The 23858-nt window shown below is 42.4% G+C and overlaps 1 pseudogene; it reads right to left on the reverse strand.

Annotated features, from left to right (window-relative positions):
• Window positions 1–56: 56 nt before the first annotated feature.
• Window positions 57–1614, reverse strand: LOC143541446 (exocyst complex component EXO70A1 pseudogene; annotated as a pseudogene).
• Between the last annotated feature and the right edge of the window lie 22244 nt (window positions 1615–23858).

A 23858-nucleotide genomic window follows, 5' to 3' on the forward strand; every position in this document is an offset into this window, starting at 1 on the left:
AGCTTGAGAATGATGACTGGAACCAATCAATGAGACATCCCAATCCCACCAAAAAAATTAAACAATAATGCCCTACATTATTATTCCAATTTTCACTGTGATCTTCTTCTTGAATGCTGGCTAACTGCATTCCCTTCAAAGAAATCCAAAACCGCAGTCTCAAGGTCTTCAACCGAGTACTTGATGTAATTTTCAGGATGTCGCCCGTGTTCAATATGTGTCCTGAACCTTCCAAGAAACGATCGGTAAGCAGGGATCAACTTCTCAGAAATTGAAATCTGTAACTCCTCACGAAGCTGTGTATCGGGTACCAACCATAACGCTATGTACTTCATCAAACATTGCATTAAACGACTTAAACCTTTCTCTTAGCGCACTCTTGGAAACTCCAGGCGAAAAGCTTCCTGTATTGTATAATCCTTCATCTCTTAAACAGTACAACACACCGATCCATGTCACCCTTTGGTATCGCGTTGCAGCCTGCCTGTACTTCCCCGTAAGCCTTTTCAAATAATTATCACCAATCATTTCCCTTAACTCCGGCGTTCCTTTCGCCTTTTGAACAATGTAATGAATATTATTCATCATAAACACATAAGCCAAAGAATTATCCTTATAGTGTTTAGATTTCCCTTCTAGATTAAATTGCAATACAACAATTATCCATATCAGATGCAGAGCTAACGGCGACTGCCCTTCATAATCAGTGAAATCCATATCCGGGGTGGTTAAATCGTCCGAGTATCTCGAACCAGTTACCGGCCTAGACACTATCAACTCACCTAAGGCTTGTTTATAATCAGAAATCAAGCTAATGTAGTTCATAACATAGCGCGTTAACGGATGAATCGTTCCTCCAGGAACCGGAACCTTCGAGGGTTCTTTAACAACCGCGCTTTCGAATTCCGACAACATTCCTCTAGCAGCCTCGTCTAACCCGGTCGCAATCTCCTTCGCCTGAACCCGAATCGACTCGGAAGCTTTCGTATCAAAAACGGATTCGATATCAGGTAGTAACTCCAAAACGGCGTCGTGTAAGTCGAGTATTTTAAACAACTTCTCCGGCGACCTCCGGGTGATACTAACCGCTTGGGCGAAATTGAACAGGTGGGTGGCCGGAGATTTAACCGTGTGGATAAAACACGTGTCGCAGGCGACTTACAACCTAAATTATAAATTGTGGATGTCTTTATGTTAATCTCAACCGACTTACAACCTAAATTATAAATTCGTTGATATGCATCGATCTTTATAGTTATCAAACTCCCTAAACGTCTATATCAGATACGCCCATATCAGATATTACCACCATAATAACTTTAAGTCCCACCCATGACCAAAGACTTTTGCAAAAACTGAAAGTCGTCTTCAAACCCAGTTTTTCCATTACAATGATGATTGTTGGGTTTAATCACTAACTAATTAAATCTTACCTTGCAGCGCAGCTTGTTGCACGTTTGTCTGCCACTTTATTGTAATCGTTTTGATTTTAATGATAAATTTACTATAAGTTACACCAAAAGTTACAAGGTACGACTAATTAAGCATGTCAACAAATAGGAATGACAGCGATTGTATTGATAGTCTCAGTCTTGGATCTAACCTAATACCCATCGAGTCTTCAAAGTTTGAAAAGAAGCAATTATTCCTTAGTTGGGGTATCTTTTTATCAACGTCATTTCTATCCGTTTTTAACGCATGCTATTTTTTTTGAAACAAATATTCTCACCTACAAGTGAAGGATGAATCACCTTGGTCCAACGAAACATTTCATATTTATTTTAAATGCTCAGAATTAAATCAGCCTTATCATTTTACAAAATTACATTATGAGTTTCTTTTTTCCCTCCATCATATGTGACTTAAGAGATACCATGTCATCAGTTGTAAGGTCAGCAGTAAGCCAGCAACGCTGGACTTCAAACCTTATTTTTCCATTAGAATGATAATTGTTTGATTTAATCACTAACTAATTAAATCTCACCCCTTGATATCTGCTTCAAAGACGCATAACATACTACTAATTAAGCATGTCAACAAATAGGGATGACAACGAATGTATTGAGAGTCTCAGTCATGGATCTGACCTAATACCCATTAAGTCTTTAAAGTTTTGATAAGAAGCAATTATTCCTTAGTTGGGGTATCTTTTTATCGACGTCTTCCACCCGTTTTTAGCACATGCTATTTTTATTAAAACAAATATTCTCACCTACAAGTAGTGGAGGATAAATCACCTTGGTACAATAAAACATTTCATATTTATTTTAGATGCTTAGAATTAAATCAGCCTTAGGCTGAGGGGTGTGGGGGGCTTTAATGGGGGCTCCAACCAATAATATTATGACGTATGACAGAGAAAGAAACTGGATAAGGGGGGTGTTGGAGCCCCGTTGGAGTCTCTGGCCCTGGTGTGGAGGGGCTCCAGCGAATTTTTTTTTTTATTTTTTTATAAATATATTCAAACAACGTATTATTAAAAAAACTCATAAATTATTAAAAAAAACACACATTAATAAAAAAACACATTAATATCTAAAAATAAAATAAAAATTAAATTACTAAAAAAAAACATTCTTCTTATTCTTCGGCTTGGTCTTCTTCGATCAACCTCTTTCGGATACGTTCCTTTTGCTTTTCCATTAGCATTTGATCGACCGGATTTAGGTTACTGAAGTCTCTAGTAAGAAAGTCCAAATCTCTCATTCGACTTTTTTCCTTTTTGTCATAAGAGACCACCTCCATGGTTTTGTTGAATTTATTGAGGGATTCAACAAGATTGGCGATGTTTACGGCTTCCCCCTCAGCCGGTTTTTACCCCTTGGCGTCCCTTCCCAATGGCCACCTCCTCGGCGGTGAAGACGTTTCCTCTTCCGCAATGTTTAGGTTGAATCCAACGCGGCAATCCGACCCGGTTGAAGTGCTATACGCTCCAGACGAACTAGTTTTAGTCCGTTTCGGCCTTACTTCCGCATCAAAGTCCGGCGCCACCAGCTCAACCCACTTGGAACACCTTTTCAACCTCTCCCACAACTTTAAATCGTCCCACGTCTTCACCATCCCATACCTCCGCAAACACTCCTGCTTCCACTCTTCGACCGTGAAATTGTAAACCGCCAAATCATCACTGCCACTTGGTCTCATACGACCGCTGTTCCTGTTGAAAAGATTAGTAAACAAGCCGACAAATTTTCTGATTTCGGACCACCGACCCGAAATCATATCGGCGTTCCGCTCTATACTCCCAACGAGCATGTAGAACGTCTCCCTAACCTTTGTCCAAAAAATCTTGCTCTTTTGGTAGTCGGCTGCAAAATGACTAAATAAATTAGATTTCCATTTAACTTTTTTATTTAACTTTTTTATTAAAAATCATTTTTAAAAACGTTAAAACAATTACCGCAACGCCGATCCTCAGAAATGACTATCCAAGCCCGACACAAGGCTTCCTTCTCATCCGATGACCACAGAGTGGCTTTCCGTTTCGTCCTCGGAGTCGAAGCCGGTCCCGACCCGTCCGTTGCAACTTGTTTTTTCCGGTGGACGCGTCTTTTTGGTCCCGTAGCTTCACCGTGTGATTCTTGTGTCTCCGGAACAACAAAGTTAGGAGACGGTTGTGTGTTGGATGGTTGAAAGCCGGATGATTCTTGCGGCTCCGAATAAAACATCGGTTGGTGCGGTGACGACCATAAATCATCGTCAAGATAATCTGAATCAAGGTTTGGGAACCAATTTCCAACCATTTTTTTTTAAAAAAAGTTGAGAAGATGAATTGATTTTGGGTGAAGGTTTGAAGTTTTGGTATAAAAATGGGTGAAATGGGGTATAATTATATAGGAAAAATATTTTTTTTTTGGTTTGTTCGGCTCCCAACGGTCAAAAAACTATCAAAAGTTGTGCAGCCCTCTCTCTTCTCCCGCTAACCGGCTCACGCCTGCATTGTTTTTCGCGTTAGCGCCCCGTTAGCGCCCCCGCTAGCGCCCTGGTGGTGTGGTGTTAGCGCCTGGGGGCGCGAGCGGACGGGCTCTAGCGCCCCCGTTAAAGCCCCACACCCCTCAGTCTTATCAGTTTGCAAAGTTCTTTTCTCCATCATATGTGGACTTGTGAGATACCATGTCGTCACTTGTAACGTCAGCAGTAAGCCAGCAACGCTGACTTTTACAAACAATAGCATCAGATTTCAAACATTTATCACAAACTTATACTTTCTTCCACAACATCAAACTTTTACAAACCCTATTAAAAATAGATTAAAACATTATATATAATGTGTGTGTATACAGAGGCGGATCCATGAATTTTTGTTACAGGGGGCACAAACTGGATAAGAAAAAATTGGTCTGGCCAGGGCCTCCAATCATTATGGAGGCCTAAAGCGAAATGAACTTCGGAGCTGCATATCCGCCCCTGTGTGTGTATATGTATGTGTGTGTATGAGAGAGAGAAAGAGAGTGTGGGTGGCCCCACTTCCTCGTCCGCCTCAACGTTTTTGCAACCTCAAGTCGATCCCTTCGCCTGACAAACCTCCACAATGCAACACGTTTGCCTCTAGTCGTTTGATGCCCTGCCACATCAGACGGGCGACACCCCCAACACATGCATTGTGGGTGCTCTAAGTTGTAACATTACGATATGAGTAAAATAAGGGTTTTTTTATATAAGATTTCTGTGATCTAATAAAAAAATCACAATTGATGTTTTACCACTTGTCATTATCACATAACTCATAATTTAAAACCTACAGCTAAATCTCTAAAATTATTCATTACGAATATTTAATTGATAATTAAATTAAAATACTAATGTTTTACCACTTGCAACCAAGGGCATTGCCCCCGGACCCCGCCTAGGGGGTGTTTGTAACACCTATGCATTTTCATGCATGAAATCACTAGTCTTTTATACTCGTATTTAACAAGGTCCATGTATTAGTTCACCATCTATATTATTATGGAATCATATATTATTTATTTCTAGTTATTAATATTATTTTCATATGCACAATTACATGTTTCTATGTACATTTAGTTATACATGGTTAATCGTTAACGTGACACGTTTAACCAGGAATGCCTAGATTTAATATTTGTCATTGTCAATTTTATTCTAAAGTAATTTTATTTATATCCTTAAATTCAAATTAAGAATAACCTTCTAGAATATTCTAATCTTGATCTCCAAGATTAGCCTTATCCAAATTTGAATTCAAGTCCTAGTCAAATTCTATCTCTAATTCATCATAATCTCTTCTCTAAACACCCCTATAAATAGAACTCCCTAGCACCCCTAAAATTCATTCCAAACCTGCATATTCCAAAGCCCCAAGGTTGAAAATTCGTGATCATCATCCTCTCAAAGATTCACAACTCGTTTCCTTCCTAGTAAGTTCTAATTTCCGTACAATGTTTTGTTCTTTCATTCTGCAGAAAAACCTTTTATTTCAACGCTTAGATCTCGGTCATAATATATCCAAATCACCAATTTCAGAAGCCTAAATTGGTTCTTTATGTGTCTAGTATCTCTGTAATTTTTGGTGTAAAATTTTATAAACTTTAAAAATGTTTTTATTATTTTTCTTTAACAAAGGGTCTTGCTGAAAATCCTAACACATAACTTTAGCCTCAAAACGAATGTCATAACTCACTCATGTTTACGAATTATGACCCAATTTTTTGATATATTGTAGAACTTCTAATTATAAAAATTATCCAACTGGAATCTCCTCAAGTTGTTAAAGTATCGATTTTTAGTGATTTTTCTACTAAACTGACTCAGAATCAGACCCCTCGGTAGTCTATGAATTTTATATATTTTTTTTATAAACACTTAAATCTTATAAAAAATATATATGTTAAAAAACTCATACGGTTACAAGATATAAAATTTTCGTAATCTAACTCAAAGGTTTACTATTTTTAAAAAATTCGTGTCTTGAATAGTAAACAACCTATTCTTTTCTGGAAAAGATAATCTAAAACCCTAAACCATAAAGTATCACTTGAAACCCTAAAATCCAATTGTACTTTCAAACAAACACCAAGTCTATAGATATTCAACCAAGGGTTCTGTCACCAAGGCTACGGCCTAAGGAAAAACCAAGTGGCGTGTCCGGGCGTGAATGGACCCACTTACCTTTTCCTGGGAACCTAGAGGTCGGAGATTCTATTCCACCGAAATAGGGTCACATTCTAACAACTTTCTTGATCATTAGGGCTCTAAACAAAAGCATTACAAGTCTCAATTCATCAACGAAGGTGAGTTCATAGCCCCTTTTACATGCTTTTAAACGTTTTATACTTCGGGGTGGAAACATGCATAATCAATTTGTTTTACATGTTATTTGATTCAAGCTTTATTCATGATATTCATTGTGTGATTATTACAAGTGTATACTTAATCGCATGTACAACCATTAACTTGTTAAAGCCCGTGGTAGTATGATGATAGATCTATTGGCCCGACCCGCCCACGCAGGCCTTAGGTAGAGGCTTGTGTGTTCAGAATCCGACGATCGTTAAACATTAAACATAATAGTCTAATCGTGGATTAGACGACTCGCTAAACGTGTCAGAGGTTTGGTTGTAATCACAAAGTATACAAAGTAACTTAACACATATGGATTTCTTTCAACTTAAAACTTATTTTATTAAAACCTATGTTCTCACCAACTATTTTTAGTTGACACTCTCGCATGTTTTTCAGGTATTGGAAATTTGTTTGTTGAAGATTACTTGATGCAAGATATAGGATTGCATGATTGGACCTAGATAACTATAAAACAATTCATTGTATCTCTGTATTGCTTGATATTAAATTAAAGTTAACGACTATTGTAACACGTAGTATCATGTGCTATGAACAATCACCGTCTCACCTCGACGTATTTCGCCGTCGGTTGGGGTGTGACAGTGTTGCCCCCTTGGAACCCCCATGACTTAGGGAATTCGCTCTTAAACACTAATAGGATTATAAATTATAATAAGATCAAATAAGTGATCGAAGTAGCCCAAGCCCAAATCTTAATTTCTTCTCAATGCCAATTAAACTAAAGCTCATTAAAACACCGCTTGAATCTCCTTTTCTTTTACACCGATTTGTCATACCCCAAATTCTAACATTTGCCTAACCTTGTAGACATTTGAATGGATTTTAATCTTCGGCCACGCACGCACACACTTGCCACCAAATTGACTTCCTACCGAACACGTAATTACTAATTACTATTTGGGTAAAGTTAAAATACAAATGACAATAAAAATAAGAAGGATGATAAGAAATCTAATCCATTGATCTTACATTTGAACGGTGGAGATTAATTTAAGAAAATAAATTGATGAGAATGTCATAAAGGTAATAACCCACTTTTGTTGACATTCTCTTTCCACTTGCAAGACACATGCCAATTCCCTCGTTATTTTAAAACGTCTATAACTTTTCAAGCAATATTATTAAGAAAATTCACATAATAACAAGCGTTTTTTTATCTTTAATATGAGTATCACATTGTTATATAAAAATAAAAAAAAATAGTGGGTTTTTTATATTGTTTTATTGGCTGTTCATTATGATTTTGAATTGGGTTTTTCTATACATTGTGTTATAGATTTTGGTCATTGTGTTATCAATTGATACTCATATTAAAGATAACAATTAAAACAAATATTATGTCATTGTGTCTTTTTGTTTGTCACTGTGTCTTTGTGCTCATCATTTGTCTTTCTACTTATCATCGTGTTTTAGTCATTGTGTATTACGTTCATGTCATTACGTAATATATAGTTTCCATTGTGTTTTACGCTTCATGTCGTTGTGTTATATGTATTCACCATTGTGTTTTATGTTTCAGGTCATTGTATTATATGTGACAATCGTCAATTTCAGGTTAACTCCGTTAACTCAACTCCGTCAATTCAAACTTAAGATCATTGAATCTGTAACGCACACCTCATTACATTTAAACTAGGGTTTAAATGACGCTTGACACTTACTACATGTGTAGTCTTTCGGGAATTGCACCGAAACGCAAACGAGTTGACGCAAACAATTGGTGAATAAATGAAAAACGTCAAAATAATAATTATGTGATAATTATGTGTTAGACATATGTGTTACTTGATTATATTATGTATGATACTAAACAAGAAACAAGAGCTAGTTAAAATAAGCTAGAAAAGTGCAAATTAGAAGTTGAGGGACCTAGATGTAACATGTTATAATAAATAATAATATAAACCTAAACCCTAACACTCCCTCTCCCTCCCTCTAGACCGATCGGCCCCCTCCCCCCTTGTTCTTGGCTGCCGTCAATCACACACACACATATACACAAGATCTTTCAAGTTTAATCGAAGATTAAGGTGCTAGGAAGGTATAAACAACTATCCTATGTATTTTACATGCTTAATTTTGAGTTTGAATGGGTTAATTATAAACCCTAAAATCTGGAAATTTCATATATTGTGTTCATATGATCTTTGTTTGATTTGATGATGTATTGATGATGATTTGATAACTAGAATTGATATTGTTACATGTTAATTGGTTATGTCTTTGATTTTGAGATCAAATAAAACCCTAACCATGTGTGTATTGTGTAATTGATATGCATGGATAGTGGTTATGGTGGCTAGAAGGTTATATGAATGGATTATGGTCTATAGATGGTTAATAGGTTGAGTTTTGTTGCAAACAGATTCTGGACAGATTGTGTTGTTGATGTTCATTTGACTGTATCGGGGTGTAAATGTGAAAATTGGTTGAGATAATTGATACTAAAGTAAACTAGGTTGAGTCTAGTTTCTAAAGAATATAAATTTGCAATTTTTGGACGTGTAAAAGTTAACTTTTATGATTTTACAAAAATGTTGTGCAAAGCTAAGTTGTGAGACCTGCTGTTAGGTTGTTTTGTAAATATTATATATCATGAACTACAAGGCCAAATGGGTTGATTCTACTTCTGGAAGTTAACTTGTTGAGTTAAGAACCTAACCCAATTGGTCTTGCAGTTTTTGGATTTTTCATTTAACGGGAATTTCAAATAACATTCTGTTGCGCATGAATTTGACTGTTATGAGTTTGCTGTAATGTTTTGATTATTGTGAGAAATATATGTGGAATAAATATACAATAAAATATGTTCTGGAAACCTAACACATGTGTGCTCTTGTGGTGATTTTTGATGAATTAATTGATGAGTTGTGATCTGTGAATTAGAGTAATCTTTACTAGTAGAATTCTGTCTCGGTAAAGTTAGCTGCTGAACTTGGTGAAAATACATGAAAAGTGCTAATTGCTAGTTAATTGTTATGTTTTGACCAAATTGCCCTTGCGGGGAATAGTTGCTAAATATGTACACTATAAATACTTGACACGTAGATAGTCATTCACAACATGTAACGTATCACAAATGTGCTTGTTAAGTCACACACGATTCACAAACAAACACGAAACGTATCTTGTGCTTAGGAATTATGTGCCGGGTCTAGAGACTCGATATTAGTTCCGATACTTAGAAAATCTCCTTGTTATTTTAGAACGCTAGAGAGAGTTTTCTGCGACGCGCATCACTTGGTGATTTATTTTGGGAATTCTTCGCAAACAGTGAGTTTCACTTACCCCTTTAAACTGTTTTAAACGCTTTTCACTTGGGGGAGATAACATACTCCGATAAACGCATTTAAGATTTTGTTAGTAAATTATATATCACTTGTAAAGGCTAAGTGGTAAACGAAACATTTGAAGTCCTACACATCGAACCGGTTAATATTTGGAATAGCGAGTCACTGTTGAGTAGTACTACTGGGTTTGACAAACCCCACCCAACGCTAAACTCGACTAGAGGTCGAGCGGGTGTAATTTTGGCTAACACGTACCATGGTCTGGATGACCTGGTGACAAGGCACTTGATAAACAGTCAGCTTCGGTGTCGAACACTTAGTAATACTTGTTGTATAGGCTAGCTACCTATCGATATATAATTGATTTAACACTATCTGGTAACGCAAAACGCTGAACGCAAAACGCTAAACGCAAAACGCTGAACGCAAACGCTAAACGCTTTATTTTATTTAAACTTGTGAACTCACCAACCTTGTGTTGACACTTTTAGTATGTTATTCTCAGGTAGCCGAGGCGGGCGCGCGGTATAGGATCATGCATGGTTTTTGAACATTCTGATATGCAAACATGTTTTAACTATTATTACTTGGGTTTTTAAGTCGTCCTGCGTGACGCAACTTTTGTCTTTTGGTTTTTACGCTTCCGCACTTAATTTCATTTAAACGTTTTTATGGTTTGATTATAACTGATGATTCCGATCCTGTTAGTTCACACCCTCTGACGGTAAAACTCCGTTAGTGGAATTTGAGGGTGTGACATTATATGTATTCATCATTATGTTTTACGTTTCATGTAATTGTGTAATATGTATTCATCATTGTGTTTTATGTATTTGATAATTTGTTGTTATTTTATTATTATATTTACGTATTATTATTACACAACCGTATTATTAGCATTTAAAAAAACATAATGATAATTTAAAAGACACAATGACGAAAAAAACATAATGACAAACAGAACGACACAATGGCAAAAGACACAATGACGAAAAGACACAAAAACACAATGATGTAATTTTTATATAACAAAGTCATACTCATATTAAAGATAAAAAAATGCTTGTTATTATGGTGATTTTTGTTTTAAAAAGGAATATTGGTTTTAAATAATCCCAACTATGGCTTATTGGTAAATATCAGTCCCAACTTTACACTTGCCTGCTGACAGTCCCAACTATTGATGTATTTGTTTTTAACGGGCCGCGACTAACGGATGTTAACTCCGTTAGTGATTTGCTGACGTGGACCTTCTCCGGCCAGAAACTTGCAGGAAACCTGCAACTTGCCTCCATTCTCCCTATTAACGTTACACCATCTCTCTCTATCTTTCCCCTCATTCGAAACCTAACCGACGTGCCGCCATTGTTGTCTCCGGCGAAGTCCACCCTCGTCAATCGTGCACCATTTGAGGTAATTGACACATCATTCGACTTGTTTTTATCCTCTTAACAAAAGCCCTATGCTTATTTTGTAAATCTTGTAACATTGATTTCAAATTTTTGAAAATAAAATGGGGTTTGGTATATAGGGATTGGCCATGAAAGAAGATGAAATCTACTTCATTTTCTAATTTCTGATGTCTTTTGAAAAGGGAGGGAGACGGTGTGACGATATTAGAGAGAATGGAGGCAAGTTGCAGGTTTCCGGCCGGAGAAGAAGGTCCACGTCATCAAATTTGTAACGGAGTTAACATCCGTTAGTCGCGGCCCGTTAAAAACAAATACATCAATAGTTGGGACGGTCAGTAGGCAAGTGCAAAGTTGGGACTGATATTTACCAATAGGCCATAGTTGGGATTATTTGAAACCAATATTCCTTTTAAAAACTAATATCATATGAAAAAATTATTGACATTTTAAAATGATTGGTGAATTGACATGTGACTTGCATGTGAAGAGAAAAAATATGTACAATTACTTTTATACCCTTTTATCTTTGGTCCTTACTTAATACATGTCAATTAACTATGGCTTATTACACTTCTCATTTTTACTGGGCTTTTATAGAATAACTAAACCCTTACTATTCACTAATTAGTAAATGATTTCTTGAGTCCTGCAAGTGACCACTATATCAATATCACTATAACTCGTATATAAACATTTAATTGCATTTATTGATCACCTAGGCTGAGGGGTGTGAGGGGCTTTAATGGGGGCTCCAACCAATAATATTATGACGTGTGGCAGAGAGAGAAACTGGATAAGGGGGGGTGTTGGAGCCCCCGTTGGAGTCTCTGGCCCTAGTGTGGAGGGGCTCCAGCAGGGGCTCCAGCGAATTTTTTTTTTATTTTTTTATAAATATATTCAAACAACGTATTATTAAAAAAACTCATAAATTATTAAAAAAAACACACATTAATAAAAAAACACATTAATATCTAAAAATAAAATAAAAATTAAAGTACTAAAAAAAACATTCTTCTTATTCTTCGGCTTGGTCTTCTTCGATCAACCTCTTTCGGATACGTTCCTTTTGCTTTTCCATTAGCATTTGATCGACCGGATTTAGGTTACTGAAGTCTCTAGTAAGAAAGTCCAAATCTCTCATTCGACTTTTTTCCTTTTTGTCATAAGAGACCACCTCCATGGTTTTGTTGAATTTATTGAGGGATTCAACAAGATTGGCGATGTTTACGGCTTCCCCCTCAGCCGGTTTTTTCCCCTTGGCGTCCCTTCCCAATGGCCACCTCCTCGGCGGTGAAGACGTTTCCTTCTCCGCAATGTTTAGGTCGAATCCAACGCGGCAATCCGACCCGGTTGAAGTGCTATACGCTCCAGACGAACTAGTTTTAGTCCGTTTCGGCCTTACTTCCGCATCAAAGTCCGACGCGACCAGCTCAACCCACTTGGAACACCTTTTCAACCTCTCCCACAACTTTAAATCGTCCCACGTCTTCACCATCCCATACCTCCGCAAACACTCCTGCTTCCACTATTCGACCGTGAAATTGTAAACCGCCAAATCATCACTGCCACTTGGTCTCATACGACCGCTGTTCCTGTTGAAAAGATTAGTAAACAAGCCGACAAATTTTCTGATTTCGGACCACCGACCCGAAATCATATCGGCGTTCCGCTCTGTACTCCCAACGAGCATGTAGAACGTCCCCCTAACCTTTGTCCAAAAAATCTTGCTCTTTTGGTAGTCGGCTGCAAAATGACTAAATAAATTAGATTTCCATTTAACTTTTTTATTTAACTTTTTTATTAAAAATCATTTTTAAAAACGTTAAAACAATTACCGCAACGCCGATCCTCAGAATTGACTATCCAAGCCCGACACAAGGCTTCCTTCTCATCCGATGACCACGGAGAGGCTTTCCGTTTCGTCCTCGGAGTCGAAGCCGATCCCGACCCGTCCGTTGCAACTTGTTTTTTCCGGTGGACGCGTCTTTTTGGTCCCGTAGCTTCACCGTGTGTTCTTGTGTCTCCGGAACAACAAAGTTAGGAGACAGTTGTGTGTTGGATGGTTGAAAGCAGGATGATTCTTGCGGCTTGGAATAAAACATCGGTTGGTGCGGTGACGACCATAAATCATCGTCAAGATAATATGAATCAAGGTTTGGGAACCAATTTCCAACCATTTTTTTTTTTAAAAAGTTGAGAAGATGAATTGATTTTGGGTGAAGGTTTGAAGTTTTGGTATAAAAATGGGTGAAATGGGGTATAATTATATAAGAAAAATATTTTTTTTTTGGTTTGTTCGGCTCCCAACGGTCAAAAAACCATCAAAAGTTGTGCAGCCCTCTCTCTTCTCCCGCTAACCGGCTCACCCCTGCATTGTTTTTCGCGTTAGCGCCCCGTTAGCGCCCCCGCTAGCGCCTTGGTGGTGTGGTGTTAGCGCCTGGGGGCGCGAGCGGAGGGGCTCTAGCGCTCCCATTGAAGCCCCACACCCCTCAGTCTAACTCTTAGTTATTTAATTGCATTGATCACAAAAATTCATAAAGCCCAAAAAACCTGCAATATTATAGCTAGAGACATCAATTTCCATTTGGAAATCAAATCTCATTCAATGGAGAACACACCTCACCTAGCCATTCTTCCTAGTCCAGGAATGTGTCACATAATTCCGATGGCCGAGTTCGCTAAGCGACTTCTCCAACACCACCACATCTCCGCCACTATCATCATCCCCACAACAGGACCCCCTCCAAAAGCCCAGATATCCGTCCTGGAATCGTTACCAGAAAACATCCACCACATGTTTCTCCCACCAGTTAATCTTGATGGATTACCCGAGAACACTCGGCCCAGGATTCTAATTAACTTCATCATGCATGCTAGTCTTTCAAGTCTTCGAGACGCTTTAATCTCTTTAAATTCAAAATTCAAGCTTGTTGGATTAGTGTTTGATATGTTTGGACATGACTCAATGGAGGTTTTGAAAAGAATTTAACCTCTTTAAATTCTTGTTCTTTCCCATGAATGCCATGGCTTTAACCTTCACTTTTACGTTAACAAAGCTTGATGAAGAGACGTCTTGTGAGTATAGGAACTTACCTTACCCGGTAAAAGTACCGGGTTCGGTTAGTTTTCATAGGCGAGAGTTAATGTCCCCGGTTCAGGACCGCACCGATGAGGTATACAAAGGGTATCTTATGCTTTCCAAGAGATTGTCTTTGCTTGATGGTATTATGTTGAATAGTTTTGAGGAGTTAGAAGAAGAAAGCTTTCGAGCTTTGCGAGGTGGAATTAATGCCAGTCAAACACCCATTTACCCGATCGGGCCATTGATTCAGTCTGTAACAAGAAATGGGTCCGATGGGCATGAGTGTTTGAAGTGGTTGGACGATCAACCAAGTGGATCTGTGTTGTTGGTATCTTTTGGTAGTGGTGGGACTCTTTCCTTAGAACAGGTTCATGAACTAGCCCTTGGGTTAGAGATGAGTTGCCATAGGTTTTTGTGGATAGTGAGAAGTCCTAATAAGGATTTAAATGCTTCCTATTTTGATGTCTCTGGCCAAAATGAACCTTTAGGGTTTTTACCTGAAGAGGTAGGTCCCAGCAGAGCCCAGTTGGACCCGCAAGACTCACCTTCAACAGGGACGTCTGCGCAAAGGCTAAACTCGCAACTCACCTTGAAGAGATGTCTGCGCAGAAACCAACTGGATCCGCAGGACCCATAATGCTCAGAGACGTGACGTCCTTACGCGCAGTACGCAAGCTGTTCCCGCAGGAAAAGCCTCCCAATGGTCGACGTACTCCGCATGTTCCCGCAGTAACGGATACTAGCCATCAGGGAAGGCTACCCGCGCAGCAAGGCTACACGCACAAGGCACTTAACTCTTAAATAATTCAGTAATGTCACCTGAAGAAGGAATGACCAAGCCGGGAACACTCCCGCCCAAAGCCGGGAATACTCCCGCCCAAATGAGCCAGTCCGTACGCTACTGGAGGACCTTTTGTACTGCACCTGACGAGGTATGGACAAAAGGTCTGACCAAAGCAGCGACAGCTCACTGTGACAAAGGAATAGTACACAGCCGGCCCGGTCACTATCAGCCGCTGCCTACTCACCAACCCCTGTCACTATTAGCCGCTGCCTACTCACCAACCTGTCGTAGCACGTGCATAGCCTGCAGTTGGTGGAAAAGAATAGTACACAGCCGGCCTGGTCACTATCAGCCGCTGCCTACCCACCAACTACCAGCATGGCATGTGCGTAGCCCACAGTTGGCAGAACAGGAATACTATTCAGCCGGCTGTACCTTCTTGGAAACCTACCTTCGGCTATAAATACTCCAACACCTTGGAATGGAATGGACACATTACATTATCTTACATTATCTGATATCTCATTATCTTATCTTCTCTAGCAATCTCTTAATATACACTTATATTCAAGAGCAATCTAGTCTGATTCTCACGCCGGAGGGTGGTTACAAGGAGGTACCCCCCCTTCTCAGTGACGAGCTCACGGTGTCTGTTTTGTAGGTCATCAGAGGAACCATCTTGCCGGACCTAACCCTCGTGGGAAACATCTATTTAACCCCCAGATTATCCGTAATCTGCCCGGGGTCAATTAGTGTTTCTTCATTGGCGCCATCCGTGCATAAAAGCTAGAACTAATTCTCTCAGTTTTTTCAAAACCTCCGAAAAGATGGTTAACGTTACTCCGGTCCCCAGGCCAGGAAGTAACCAAGAAACCCCGGTAACCACAACCCCAGCTACTGTGGGGAACACCGGCGAATACACACATTTTACGAACACTACCCCGGGTACCCATGCCGGGGCAAGTGCAGTAAATTTTACGAACACTACCCCGGTTACCCGAGCCGGGGCAAGTGCAGTAAACAATCCTCCCCTGGGATTCATTGATACCCAGGTGGAAAAACAACAGACGAGCCCCCCCCCCCCCCCCCGCCAAACACTTGAACAAGTTAAAGCGTGGGCGGAAAAACGTCAAAGGGAATTCCAAGCTGAGTTGGATGAACGCTTACGTTCACTCCAACAGGATGACGAATTCGGAAGCACTAGACAACAGCTCAACATGAGCAATGAGTGCGAATACTTGGACGACGATTCGGAGGAATCCGACACCGACGTAAACCCTCGCCATAAGGCGAAAGGGAAGCGTAAGGAAACGGACTTCCAACCAAGAAGGTATTTTGGAGAACCCTTCAAACCAAAAAACGCGGGTGGAAACCCACGTGACTTCTCTAAAACCTTCAGACCAACCGCTGCAAACGCGGGAACCTCCAAGTTTGCAAGGGACATTGCGGAAGCAATCGCCTCAAGAAGTGCCAAACAGATGTCCAACATCGGCACCTATGATGGTATATCCGACCCAGACGATCATTTGAACAGATTCATAGCGGGGGCAACCGTCAGCAACTGGACGGAACCCACGTGGTGTTATATGTTCCAGATGACGTTGGTTGGAGCAACTAGAGCGTGGTTTGACCGTCTACCGGTACACCACATCTATGATTGGGCAGACTTCCAACAGAAGTTTAGCCAACACTTCAGCCAACAAAGAAAGTACACTGAAGAGCAATGGACGATCCTCAACTGCATCCGAGAGGAAGATGAATCTTTGCTAGACTTCATCACTCGCTTCAACTCAAAGAAGCTAAGTCTGGGTAATATTAGTGAAGATCTTGTTCGCGCCGCTTTCATCCAGGGCGCCGAATACCCAGAGCTTATCCGCACGTTGACGGATAAGGACGGCATGCCATCCACATGGGATGCCATCATAACGGCGGCCAAGCGCTTCGCGGAAACGGAAAAGCAACTGGGTAGAGATCTTCCCCAAAGCACAAACATCTACACCCAGAAAACAAGAGAAAACAATGCCCTTACCGCCCGACTAAACAAAAAGAGGAAGCTAGGCATTTGGCAGTCAAGGGTAAACTTTGACACCTCATCCGGCTCGCACCCTCGGTTAGGCGGAAAGAATAACATGCAGTCGTCGAACCGGAACTCCAGATGGACGCCACTCACCAAAAGCGTCACCGAGATATTCGACACCGAGAGACTCCCATGGCCAAAGGCTCCAATAATCCGAGAGCGTCACAACGCTGATCAAAGCAAATTCTGTGACTTCCACAGGACAAGAGGCCACAACACCGAGGAATGCGTAGACTTGAAAGACATCGTCGAAGCATTTGTCAGAGATGGGACGCTCACTCACCTCGTGGCGTAATGAACGCTGAGCAGGCTAATGCGTGTAGAACCCCAGTTGGGGAAAACACGAATAAAACTGCAGCTTCAATGTCGGAGACTACATACTGCGTAAACAACGAGATTCCGAACCAAGTGCATATCGGCTCGAAAGGCTCGATGACACTCCCAAGAACATGGAAGGGAGCTCAATTACACAGTCTGCATGTAGATCAATTCCAAACTTGTAAAAGAAAATGCCCAGAGCCACTTCTAATGGAAATGATTCTCCTTATCACATTGACGCTGATGGTCTTACATTTATACTTAATGAACTTTCCACACTGATATGCCGGTCTTCACCGCATACATAAGTGGGAGAACAAGTCGTTGCATGTGGAAGGCGGCAAAACCCGCATAAACACAGAACGACAAATTTCTAAAGAAAATATAAGGAAAGCCTTCACGCAGGTCAGTCATAGGTAAAGTTTGATCATCCTACTAAATGAAAGTGCCGGTCCTACCCGCACAAATCATGATAGAAAAAACCGAACTAACCTATTGACAACCGCGCGTCGAACGGTTAATTTATTCAAAAACATTGATATGCCGGTTTTCACCGCATAAATAAGTGTGAAGAAATCGTTGCGTGTGGAAGGCGGCAAAACCCGCATAAACACAAAAAACGGCAAACCTTCACGCAGATCAGTCATAGGTAAAGTTTGATCATCCTACTAAATGAAAGTGCCGGTCCTACCCGCACAAATCATGATAGAGGAAACCGAACTAACCTATTGACAACCGCGCGTCGAACGGTTAATTTATTCAAAAACACTGATGCCGGTTTTCACCGCATAAATAAGTGTGAAGAAATCGTTGCGTGTGGAAGGCGGCAAAACCCGCATAAACACAAAAAACGGCAAACCTTCACGCATGTCAGTCATAGGTGAAGTTCGGTCATCCCACTAAATGAAAGTGCAGAGCCTAACCGCACAAATCATGATAGAGGAAACTGAACTTTAACCTATTGACAACCGCGCGTCGAACGGTTAACTTATTCAGAACACTTAGAAAATATCTTCAAGGAAAAAATGAGGAAAACCTCCGCGCAGGTCAGATATAGGTAAAGTTTAGCCATCCTACTAAGTGCAAGTGACGGTCTTACCCGCACAATCACGAAAGAGGAAGCAAAACTTTAACCTATTATCTGCCACGTTGATAGGTTAACTTATTCAAAGTACTTAAGAAATTGCTAAGTTAAACTAAAGGATGCACAAGCGAATCATATATTGTTTATGCGGAAAAACAAGTGCCAAATTAAACTATAATAAGCATGAGCAAGTCGTATAACGTTTATAAAGCAAGAGTGACGGTCCTACCCGCACAAAGGATTTACATTCCATAAAAATTCAAGTATTACAAGAATGGCCGGGTATCTACCCGCCTACAAGAGTGTAAATCTATACAAAAACATAAACCTATCCTAACAGTGGAAAGGGATCTAAAGGTTCAAGCTTCATGACCACTTCCTCCAAACCCACTTGTACCCGCACCATCACTTGGCTGTGGCGGTTCAAGGAAGGTCTTGAGAATGGTTAACCCATCATCAGCAGCAGCAACTTCGTTCACCTTCTCCACCACTGGATGCGGGAAGGCAGCATACTGGTTCACTGCTTGGTCATAAGCAGCTTCAGTATCCACATCATATAAAGGGAAGCTGGAAGGCGGGATGCCTTTCTCAACGAACCCTAGACCAAGCAGGAAGCCAGCCTTTTCCCCATCCTCAAGAGAAGCGTTGAGGGCTGCGCTCATGGCATCGTCATATGATGTGTCCGTGAAGACCCGATGCACAACCTACAAGAAAAAATACAAGTATCAAAACCTTTTCTTAGTACAAAGAAAAGCGTAAAGACGTTACGAAGATAAGCTTACCTGCGACAACGCTTCTCGTAGAAGCCATTCCTTGGTAACCAGAGCCTCCTGGAGGGCAGCTTGAGCTTGGTTACGGGCGCGTTCGGCTTCACTTTTGTTAAGGTTGGCAAGCAACACTTCTTTAGCCGCAGCCTCTTCGACGCCCTTTAGCTTACGCTCAGTATGGTCAAGCACGCCCCTCTGGTCCAAGATCTCTTGGAGCTTCTTGGCGTCTTCCATGGCCAAGGCATCATGAGCCTGTTGGAGCTTCTCTAATTTGGCTTTAAGCTCCTCATTCTCTGTGCGTAGAGGCCCAGCAACAGCTTCAGCCCTGGTGGCCCTCTCAGTTGCGTTCCGAGCGGTTTCCTTAGCTAACCGAAGCTGTTCGTTAACAGCTTGGGCAGCCTTGGAACGGGCCTCGAGACGGGCCTGAACTTCAACCTCAAGGGCCTTGAAGGCCTTCTCCTTCTCCGCAGCAACGGCGGAGAGTCTACTGTTCTCCTCCCGGATAGCCCGTGCCTGAGCTACTTCTTGGATACGAGCCGCCTTTAACTTGTCGTTTTCACGACAAAGCAACTCGACGCGCGGCTGCATCCGGGCAAGGAGAATCCGGAGCTCGTTTGTCAGCCTACCCTCCTGGTAGCTCGACATAGCTTCCCCCAGCGCCCCACTTGGAGCGGCGTGGCGCGCCCACTCGACGCAGTCCACAGCCGTCCGAAGGGTTGTTCCTCGGCGGATGTTCCAACGTGGAACATACACTTCATTGGAATCCGACACTGTAAAAACAAAAAGCGGTTAGGAAAAGATGATATATAAAAAAAAAGGCCAAAATAACCCTACGCACCTGTAGGGTCGACAGTAGGCCGGTAGCCGCCAAACCCATCACCCGAACCTAACGGATATCCATCCAAGAGGTCAGGCAGATGGGAAGGAGGCAGAGATTGGCTAGAAGCCCCAAACATACCTGCTGAACCGGCCGGGGGCGAGGTAGTCGCCGGCGCCGGAGGCACGGTCGAAGCCGCTGCGGTAGAGACCATCGGAGGTGAACTCACTGGAGGTGAACTCACAACCGTGGCCGCCGCTGCGGAAGAACCCACAGAAAATATCACCGCCGGCTCAGTGAAGGATTTCGTGAAGATCGCACTGACAGCCGGCGGGGATGATGTTACAATTGGAACAGTTGCCTCAACGGGATGAGCAGCTGAACCAACACTTGAAACAGGCGCAGTCGCCTGGGTCATTGCCTTGGGTAGGTTGACCAAACCTACCGTCATGGGTCCATAGGTGCTCCTCCACGCTCCACCCTGGAATGCCGTAACATCCACGCCTACACGAAGACAAGATATATAAGTATAATGGCGAAAAGATATGAAGTTAAAAGTAAATGAAGTTTGTACTTACGAGTCTTCTTGAGCTTGAAGGTACGAACAGGCGGGGACGAACCCGATGGAACCGGCCTCTTTACGCCGGTCACCGTCGCTGTACTGGGCTGCCCGGAGGTGACAGCCGTCTCAACCTCCGGAGCAGTGATCTCAACACCACCAGGGTTCCCCGCCAGTGGAGGCAACCTTCGCCTTCCCCTTCCCGCCGGCAGCCTTCTTCTTCCTCGCCAAGAATGGACCATCTGCGGATTCCTCATCAGAAGACAAAATTAGAGGAATTCCCGCAGAGGTTTGAGCATTGAGAGGGCGAGGGTCAAAAAGTTCTTTACCTGGCCGCCTGGCGCTCAGGATCTCGTGGCCTGGCGGGTAGACCTCCACGAACCGATCCGCCGTTTGCTCTAGGATGGGCAACTCGTTCTCATCTAGAGCACGAGTACCCATCCGAGCGGGACCATCACTCTCCCGCGGCTGCAGGAGAGACTGCAAGTCGTTTCCCTCTGAAAACAAAAAGAAAAAACGGTTAGAACAAAAACCCTAAATTAACGGATAATATGAAGCAGACCGTAAGGGACAGAGTTCAAACCGTATTCGAGGACGATGGGAATCTGTGACGCCTCCTTCCACACCCGGCTCATCCCGAGCATCACCATCCCGGACTCCGCAAAGCGGTAAACCGGAGGCTGGATCCGGGAAACCTTGGAGAACCATTCCGCCTCCTGGTAGTTGGAAGCGTGAAGGTTCGGGAGTGCTCTCCCGTTCTTGAACGTCATCGCTATGGGGACGACGCGAGCGGAGATATAGAAGAACTCCCGCTTCCAAGATCGAAGACTGCGCTCGGTAGCGCAGATCTTCGAACCCTTGATCCGATTGACCAAGGTATACCACCCCTGGATGCACCTCCAGGAATAGAAGGTCATCAGGCGGTCAACATGGGGCTCCACACCCAGAATGAGACACACCCACTCGAAATGGCGGATCTTGGCGATCGCCATTGGGTGTACCTCAGTCAGATGCACACCGTGTCTCTCCAGAACACGGTATACAAACTTCGTCAATGGAAACCTGAGATTCCCATAGACGAAGAATGCAGCGTACACCCCTATCTTGCCCTTGGGGGCATCGTACACCGTCTGATGAGGTGCAGGAAACTCAGGCTCGAAAGACTCGAGCATGAACTTCCTGACGACGTACTGATATAGGTCGACCGGAAGAGCACACTGGCACTCGCCAGCAGTACTCTTGTCATCCTTGTCCGACGTGGACGACGGATTCTCGGCATACACGTCAGACTCCTCGGCGGTAGCCTCAAGATCATGAACAGAAGACATGTTTTGGATGTAAAGAAGAACGATTTCAGGTGAATGCTCGACAGAAAAGTTAAGAGTATTCGCCGGAAATCGTTTAGAAGAAGAAAAGTGAAAGTGTGGATTAAGCTGCACCCTCTCCCCCTTTATATACTCATCGCAATGAATGCGATGAATTTAATGTGGAAGAGAGAGGAAAACGTTGGTGCAATGAAACTATGACACGTGGAAAAAGCAAGCTGGCAACAGCTGTTGACAGGACGCGTGCCGTAAACTTCGCGGCCACGCGCCCGAAAACTCGCGCCCACGTGCCTGAAAAAGCGTCTGGAATGACCATATACTGTCACGTCGTCATAACTTCCTGCACGTCCTGACACTGTCAGAAGAAACCGTCGGACGACGTTTCAACAGTTTGGACTGTTCTTATCCTTTCACCAACTCTTCGAATTTCAAAAAGATTCAAAAGTAAGCGGGACTATGCCCCTTACATTGGCAACCAAGTAACTATAAGACGGGTGCGGGTACAGTGTCAAGGCAAAATCCTTCACATACTTAGCACCCGCAGGGAATTGAAGCCAGGAATACCTTGGAAGTAAAGTAACTATAAGACGAGTGCGGGTACAGTGTCAAGGCGAAACGCTTCACATACCTAGCACTCCGCAGGGAATTGAAACCAAGAAGGATCTTCTGGGCCATGCTTGCGGAAACGAGAATAACATCCCCGCATAGCGGGAACGTCGAGAACTAGATTGTTTGAAGCTCCAAGATGAAATTGGTTGTTTAAACATAATTGATCACTATGTTCAAAACTACCAAAACCTCATGGAGAATCTACACAAGTGGAACTCAGCGCTCCTGACTTGCGAGGAGGTTACAGACATACCCGCATCATACCCAAAGATCAAGCAGAAAAGTCGGGAATTTCTGCACGTGACATTAGGACTTCCGCGGGAAGAATCCTCATGGAAAACCTTAAAACTAAACCCTTTTCAAAACCCTTTGCTTAAGTCCAAAAGTTCACCTCACTTATTAACAATTCATGAGAAGAACATTGGACTGGGGGGACTTGAAGAGGTAGGTCCCAGCAGAGCCCAGTTGGACCCGCAAGACTCACCTTCAACAGGGACGTCTGCGCAAAGGCTAAACTCGCAACTCACCTTGAAGAGATGTCTGCGCAGAAACCAACTGGATCCGCAGGACCCACCATGCTCAGAGACGTGACGTCCTTACGCGCAGTACGCAAACTGTTCCCGCAGGAAAAGCCTCCCAATGGTCGACGTACTCCGCCTGTTCCCGCAGTAACGGATACTAGCCATCAGGGAAGGCTACCCGCGCAGCAAGGCTACACGCACAAGGCACTTAACTCTTAAATAATTCAGTAATGTCACCTGAAGAAGGAATGAGCAAGCCGGGAACACTCCCGCCCAAAGCCGGGAATACTCCCGCCCAAATGAGCCAGTCCGTACGCTATTGGAGGACCTTTTGTACTGTACCTGACGAGGTATGGACAAAAGGTCTGACCAAAGCAGCGACAGCTCACTGTGACAAAGGAATAGTACACAGCCGGCCCGGTCACTATCAGCCGCTGCCTACTCACCAACCCCTGTCACTATTAGCCGCTGCCTACTCACCAACCTGTCGTAGCACGTGCATAGCCTGCAGTTGGTGGAAAAGAATAGTACACAGCCGGCCTGGTCACTATCAGCCGCTGCCTACCCACCAACTACCAGCATGGCATGTGCGTAGCCCACAGTTGGCAGAACAGGAATACTATTCAGCCGGCTGTACCTTCTTGGAAACCTACCTTCGGCTATAAATACTCCAACACCTTGGAATGGTATGGACACATTACATTATCTTACATTATCTGATATCTCATTATCTTATCTTCTCTAGCAATCTCTTAATATACACTTATATTCAAGAGCAATCTAGTCTGATTCTCACGCCGGAGGGTGGTTACAAGGAGGTACCCCCCCCTTCTCAGTGACGAGCTCACGGTGTCTGTTTTGCAGGTCATCAGAGGAACCATCTTGC

The sequence above is a fragment of the Bidens hawaiensis genome, unplaced genomic scaffold (assembly GCF_021521415.1).
Source record: "Bidens hawaiensis isolate Kalapana, Puna unplaced genomic scaffold, B.hawaiensis_p1.1 tig00012605_1, whole genome shotgun sequence".
Classification (NCBI taxonomy): Eukaryota; Viridiplantae; Streptophyta; class Magnoliopsida; order Asterales; family Asteraceae; genus Bidens; species Bidens hawaiensis.